We start from the raw sequence: 7,381 nt of genomic DNA on the forward strand, positions 1-7,381 counted from the left end.
TGTCCTCTTTGCAGAAATGTCTTTTCAGGTCTTTTGCCCATTTTTCAATTGGGTTGTTAGTTTTTTTGCTGTTGAGTTGTATGAGTTGTTTGTACATTTTAGAGAGCCAGCCCTTGTCAGTTGTGTCATTTGAAACTATTTTCTCCTATTCTGTAGGTTGTCTTATCATTTTTTTTTATGGTTTCCTTTGTTGTGCAAAAGCTTATCAGTTTGATTAGGTCCCATTGGTTTATTTTTGCTTTTATTTTTATTGCCTTGGGAGACCAACCTGAGAAAACATTTGTAAGGTTGACATCAGAGAATGCTTTGCCTATGTTTTCTAGGAGTTTTATGGTGTCTTGTCTTATGTTTAAGTCTTTAAGCAATTTTATTTTTGTGCATGGTGTGAGGGTGTGTTCCAGTTTCACTGATTTACATGCAGCTATCCAGTTTTCCCAGCACCTCTTGCTGAAGACTCTCTTTTTCCCATTTTATATTCTTACCTCCTTTGTCGAGGATTAATTGACTGTAGGTGTGTGGGTTTATTTCTGGGTTCTCTATTCTGTTGCATTGATCTGTAAGTCTGTTTTGGTACCAGAGAAAAGTACATTTTAAACACAGAAATATACAGAGAAAAGTATTCCCTTATTTCCCCATGTGGAAATAAAATGAAACATTTATTTTAGATATCAGACAAGAAGAGAGCTATGTAATCTGATTTTATTGCAGCATTATAAAAATCATCCCTTCACCACAATGTAAGATTTAAATGCATCTGCGCAAGGGTACGTGTTATAGAAACTGTAATAAGATTGCTGCTGCCCTGCCAAGTAGTTCTAGTCCCTACCCAGGTCCTACTGCAATACTGGTGGTCCCCATAGTTTTATGGAAGCAAATCATTAAAAATAATAATAAGATTGTGATGATCATTGTACAACCACAAAAGTAATAAATTCATTGAGTAATAAAAAAAGAAATAATAATAAGACAATTAAAAAGGCAAAAAAATGCTTCAGTAGCCATATATCCAGGTCAAAGTTCATCTATTTAAATGTTGTATTTGTCCCCACTAATAAATCTTTATTTCACTCAGACTTGAGCAATAAATCTTGCATACTGAAGTATTTTCCTTGCCTATTTAATTCAAAGGAAAAAAACCCAAAAATGTAGGTATTAACACATACTTAATTTTCTTAAATATTTTAAGGTTTAAAAATTGTTTAAAGTTTTAAATTTCTAATAGGAAAACACTATCTGAATGAATACCCTAGCGGCAAACCACTGTAAAATGTTTCAGCTGCATTTGGGGCAGGGGGGTAGGGATTACCTTCAAAGCACCCCAGTTTTCTTCATGAGAAGGTCAGAGGTACCCTGACTTGTATTATTGAGACATCCATTAGGTGATCTAAGTGGCTTTTCCTTCAGCAAGGGCTTTATTTGTCAGAAGAGCTTCATGCTTGACCTCCAGATTTGGCCGACAATTTACTGATGAGATTCATAACCTTGGGTTGCTCTGATATTTCGACACATTTTCTGGGGTCTGCACCACATCCTGGAAGGCCACCATAACTTCTGGATCCTGCGTGGCTAAAAGAACCTCTGGATCTCTAAGAATTTCATTAGGCCCAGGCATTCCTATCCTTCCAGGCATGCCCCTTCCCATTCCGGGCATTCCTCCTGGAAAACCACCTGGAAAGGAGCCACACCGAGCCACTCCGAGCTCCGAGCTCCAAGCTGCTCCGGATTGATTGGATTAATTGCCTTCTGGCTTCTTCCTCCCTCTGGGCTCGCTCTTGTTCTTCCCGAGCCTTCTTAACCCTTTCTATTCTTTCTTTTATCTCGATCTTCACATCTTCACTCATACTTTCCCTGATGTTCAGCAACTTTCTGGGCCCTTGGTTGAACTTCTTTCAGCATTGCACTGGCATCTTCATCATCATCCAGCTTACAGGCAAGGCCAAGATCATGGGCTGCTCCTTCCCAGTGGCCCAGAAGTCTGTGTGCTTTCCCTCACTCCTTGTATGGCTGAGCTTGATCAGGACTTATTTCAGTAGCTCTGTCACAGTCTCTGATGGCAGCATTTGACTTCTGTAATTTGGTGAAGACACTGGCTCTCTTGGCATACAGAATGGCCAAACGAGGATTTAGCTTGATGGCATCTATGAACAAGTCAGTGACTTTCTGTAGTTCACCATTATTTAGGGCATCAATGGAAGCCACTTTTTTTTTTTTATCATTTCCCTGATTCATCATCTCCTCAGTTATCTCTACATTTTCATCTTCCATTTCCTGAGGGGCATCAGTGTCTGGTTCCATCACACCTTCATTGTCAGTTTCTAGATCACTTTCCTGGCCTGATGGTTCGTCTGTCTTTAGGTTTTCCTCTGCCTTCTTACTATCTGTTTTCTCTTCCTTGGTATTTTCTTCTGATTTAGTTTTATGAATAGCAGGTGGTATTTTACCCTCCCCTCCCCCATGGGCTCCACCTACTCTCTCAGGAAGCACATTTCCTTGGGGTAAAGGATGCTCAGGTCCTGCTTACACATTTTCATGAAGGCTCAAAGCTCGCTCACTTTGCTGGGGTCCATGGTCCGGACATGGCGGGAGGTGGCAGGCTCAGCAGCGGCTATGGCCTGATTCCAGGCCCGGACACTGGCTCAGTAGGGCATAAAGGCTGCTTGGCTTTCAATGAATAAGGCACTAAATTAAACATTCAGAACTTTGAGAGACAGACTTTCTGGTTTTCTACATAAGAGAGCATTAAGTAATAATCAGATGGTGGCTATACAGTATCATCAGTTTCAGAGGAAAGATTGTTTGATTGTTGCCTTCCAAAACTTTCCAAAAAGAGTTGAAAGAAATCTGGATGTTTCCAAGAGAGTGTATATTGGATTGCCAGGGCTGCCATGACCAAATACCATAGACTGTGTGGCTTAAACAACAGGAATTAATTTTCTCCCAGGTATGGAGGCTGGAAGCCCAAGGTCAAAGTGTTGGCAGGCTTGGTGTTAGCTGGGCCCCTGCTCCTTGGCCGCAGATGGCGGCCTTCTGTCTGTGTCTTCACAGGGCCTCCTTCTCTCAATGCACATACATCCCAGGTGTCTCTCTCTCTTCCCTAAGGATACCAATCATACTGATTAGGACTCCACTTACCAGTCTCAGGTGATGAATTTCATCATCTCTTTGAAGGCTCTGTTTCCAGTTCCCTGGATTAGAGGCCATTCATATGATCTCACTTAATTACCTTGTTAAAATCCCATCTCCAAAATGATTACATTCTGAGGTACTGGGTTTGGGGCTTCAACACAGGAATTTTGAGAGAATGCAATTAGGCTCATAACAGAGTGAAGGTGGCGTTCCCATAGTGACTCAGCAGTAATGAACCCGACTAGTATCCATGAAGATGCGGGTTCCATCCCTGGCCTTGCTCATGTGTTAAGGATCCAGCGTTGCGGTGAGCTGTGGTGTAGTTGCAGATGCAGCTCAGATCTGGCACTGCTGTAGCTGTAGTGTAGGCTGGCAGATGTAGCTCCAATTTGACCCCTAGCCTGGAACCTCCATATGCTGCACCTGTGGCCCTAAAATAGCAAATAAAACCCGAAAAAAACAAAAAAAGCAGAGTGGATGGGCAAAATGTGGTGGCCACGCACTGGGAGGTATCACACAGGAATCAGAAGCACTGGGTTAGATGGACATAAAGCAACGTGGATGGATTCTAAGAACACAATGCTGCACGAGAAATATAAGGAATAGAAAGAAGCATGTAACCCAATGCTATTTCTGTAAATTAAAGATATGTGCCCTGGGGAGTGCCCACTGTGCCTCAGTGGGTTAAGGACACGACTAGCATCCATGAGGATGCGGGTTCAAACCCTGTCCTCGCTCAGTGGGTTAAGGATTGGACATTGCCATGAGCTGTGGTATAGGTTGCAGACCTGGCGTGGATCCCACATTGCGTTGCTGTGGCTGTGGGGCAGGCCAGCAGTTGCAGCTCCGATTTGACCCCTAGCCTGGGAACTTCCATATGCTGCAGGTGCGGCCCTAAAACAAAAACAGTACCCTTAGTGCACGTTAGGTGGGGACATTTACAAAAAAGACAAACCATACCTTTAAAACAGCACAGTAGTTGCCTGTTGTTACCAGGAGAAGAATGGGGAATGGGGTTTTTTGCTTTTTGTTTTTGTCTTTTTTTGCCTTTTCTAGGGCCGCTCCTATGGCATATGGAGGGTCCCAGGCTAGGGGTCGAATTGGAGCTGTAGCCACCAGCCTACACCAGAGCCACAGCAACTCGGGATCCAAGCCGCGTTTGCGACCCACACCACAGCTCACGGCAACGCCAGATCCTTAGCCCACTGAGCGAGGCCAGGGATCGAAGCCGCAACCTCATGGTTCCTAGTCGGATTCGTTAACCACTGAGCCACAACGGGAACTCTGTCTGTTTGTTTGTTTGTTTGTTTTAAGGCACATTAATGAAAGGGGTGGGGAGGGAAGAGGAAGAAAGAATTAGGCAGAATGGTGGTGATAATATACCATAAACCCTGATGAGTACGAAGAACTCAACCTTCTGGCCCTGTGATCCAAAATTAAATATAAACAGTGAAGAAACCATGGCACCTTTCCCTCATCTTCTTAAGAGTGTAGAAAGAGTTTTGGCTACAGTCCAGTTCCACAGACACAAGACAACCTATTTTTCTCCTTTTTTAACTGAAGCATGTGGCCCAAGGGGTGATATCCCATCACAACAACCATAACCTTTTGCAACATCTGGGGCACAGAGAATTTATGATTTCCTCTCTTCTCTAAGGGAAATATTGCAAAGTCACCAACATAACAAGCATGTGCTCATAATGGCAGAAGGCCAGATATAAAGACTTCGAGAAACATTTCATGCCAGTTACATCCAGGGGCAGACCATGCTGGTTTCCTGTCCAATATCCAACCTCCGTTTCTTCTTTCCTACATACATACCCTAATTCTGTTTAGGGTAGTAATGTGCCCAGTTAAAGAACCCTGCTTTCCAGGCTCCTTGGTAGCTGGGGTTTTGACACAGTTCTGGTCAATAAGATAGAAGCAGAAATCCAATGGGAAAGTTTTAGGAAAGTTACTGATTCCCAATTAAAAATAAAAAGAGACATACATCCCAGAGTAAAAATTCAACAAATAAAAAAAATAAATAAAAGGGGCAAAGTCATAGACATGCACCTCTTGTCTTTTATCTTTCTTCCTGCCTGGAGTGTGGAGATGCTGCCCACTGGGGCAGCAAACGTTTTGTGACCATGGAGACACTTGCTACAGATGGCAGCAGAGGAAGGGAGGAGGCTGGTTTCTGGAGTAGTCGCATGAGCCCTGGATTTTCTACTCTACTCCTTGTCACAAAAAGTGCTTTTTAAGCCACTGTGGTTTGGATTTCTGGAACGCAATGAATCCAGCCCTGACCTCCTGGGAATGGAACAGGTTAACCCTGCTGGAGCAGGTTCCCTGTTCTTCGGGATGAAGAGAGGACCACGATGGCAATGGGTCAGGAAGGCCCCTCTGCCTGTGGGCTGTGTTCCCAAAGCTTAGAATGTTGCATACGTGGAGTAAATCTTAGGGAAATATCTGCCACGCCCATTACTTAAACAGGACTGTAAAGATTAAGTGTGACATGGCGTGTAAAGTACTGGCAAGCAGCAAGCCTCCCAAACAACTTTATTATCCTCCTCTCTTCTCTATCTTGGATTTTTTTAATTAATTAATTTATTTTTTTTAGGCTGCACCTGCAGCATATGGAGATTCCCAGGCTAGGGGTCTATTCAGAGCTACAGCGACCTACACCACAGCTCATGGCAACGTCGGATCCTTAACCCGCTGAGCGAGGCCAGGGATCAAACCCGCAACCTCATGGTTCCTAGTCGGATCCGTTTCTGCTGCACCACGACAGGAACTCCTCCGTCGTGGATTTCTTAATTAAATATTTTAAAATATGCTTATTGAGTTATGAGCAAAGCATGTTTCAGTTACATCAGAGAATCAATGAGGAAGACACTCTCTGCTATCAGATATTGAACTGTCATTAAATCACAGGTGTGCAGTCTTTGAGCCAAATAAGAATTAGAGCAGTAAAGTGCTTGGAACAAAGTATCCTTCAAACATTTACTTGATGTCAAATAGAAGGTATCAATAAGGTGTGGTCACACCAGGTCAAACAGGATCCCAGTCATCGTTACTCAGTAAGGTTTAGTCATTGATTTGCCCAGTCAATGTGATTAAGCTAAGTCATGGTTGTTAAACTATCACACGGAGTTAGACTTTGGGGTAAAGGATCAAGGGAAAAGATTTTCCTTGGCTCTGAGACAATCTTATTCAATTCAGTCCCCTCTGGAGTTCCCGTAATGGCCCAGTCGAAATGAATCTGACCAGGAACCATGAGGTTGAGGATTTGATCCCTGGTCTCACTCAGTGGGTTAAGGATCCAGTGTTGCCGTGATCTGTGGTGTAGGTCACAGATGTAGCTCGGATCTGGCATTGCTGTGGCTGTGGTGTAGGCCGGTAGCAACAGCTCTGATTAGACCCCTAGCCTGGGAACCTCCATATGCCACGGGTGTGGCCCTAAAAATTGGGAAAAAAAAAAATTCAGTCCTCTGGCTTTGGATTTCAGAGCCTGCTGCTCTAGCTAGCTGTATTAAGAGGATACAATAGCACAAATAATAAGAGAATGCATCTCATCAAATAATTCAGACAATGCAGATGTTTACCACTTAAGAAGCAAAAGTCAATATACTTCCCATGTTTTTCTATGGCAATGCACTTTCACAAGAAACAGACACTCCTCTTCCTCTCTAAAACTTCCATTTCATTGGTCTGATGAGATAATGCTTGGGAAATAATTGTGAAACTGGGTAGTAATATTTGTCTCATAACTGAAAGAATCCCTTAATAGTGTAGGACAATCATTTGGGGGAAGAATGATTATGCCTCTTCCCAAAGCACTAGTAGATGTGCTGGTGCAGCACCGACTGTGAGCCTTACCTTAGAGAATCCCTTGGTAGCTAGTATTTCTGAAGTTCTAAGAGGCAAAATAAGTTAGACTCAATCACATAGTTAATCAGTGGCAGGGTTGAGATTTGAATCTGAGTAAACAAGATCCAAAACCCTGAACTTTTCACTATTGTATTTTTACCTCCCAATACAGGTGAGATGGATTCCTTCTTGTAGGTAAGAGCAAATTTAGGAAAGGTCACACTTATGGGATGTCTGTAAACTATTATCAGCAGTGATACTTTGGAGATGCAAATATACTGAATGTCTTGGAATGTTCCTCTCTCATCCTGGCTTCCCTTCTCGGTGCCTCTCCCATCCTCCTACCCACTTGGCTAGCATCTGATGCAATTCTGTGGCTGGACTTCTTTCTGCCTCATGATGA

The 7,381-nt window shown here is 43.2% G+C and overlaps 1 pseudogene; it reads right to left on the reverse strand.

The window, feature by feature from the left end:
* Positions 1-1,217: 1,217 nt before the first annotated feature.
* On the reverse strand, positions 1,218-2,665 carry LOC125121339 (hsc70-interacting protein-like; annotated as a pseudogene).
* Between the last annotated feature and the right edge of the window lie 4,716 nt (positions 2,666-7,381).

The sequence above is a fragment of the Phacochoerus africanus genome, chromosome 2, assembly GCF_016906955.1.
Source record: "Phacochoerus africanus isolate WHEZ1 chromosome 2, ROS_Pafr_v1, whole genome shotgun sequence".
Classification (NCBI taxonomy): Eukaryota; Metazoa; Chordata; class Mammalia; order Artiodactyla; family Suidae; genus Phacochoerus; species Phacochoerus africanus.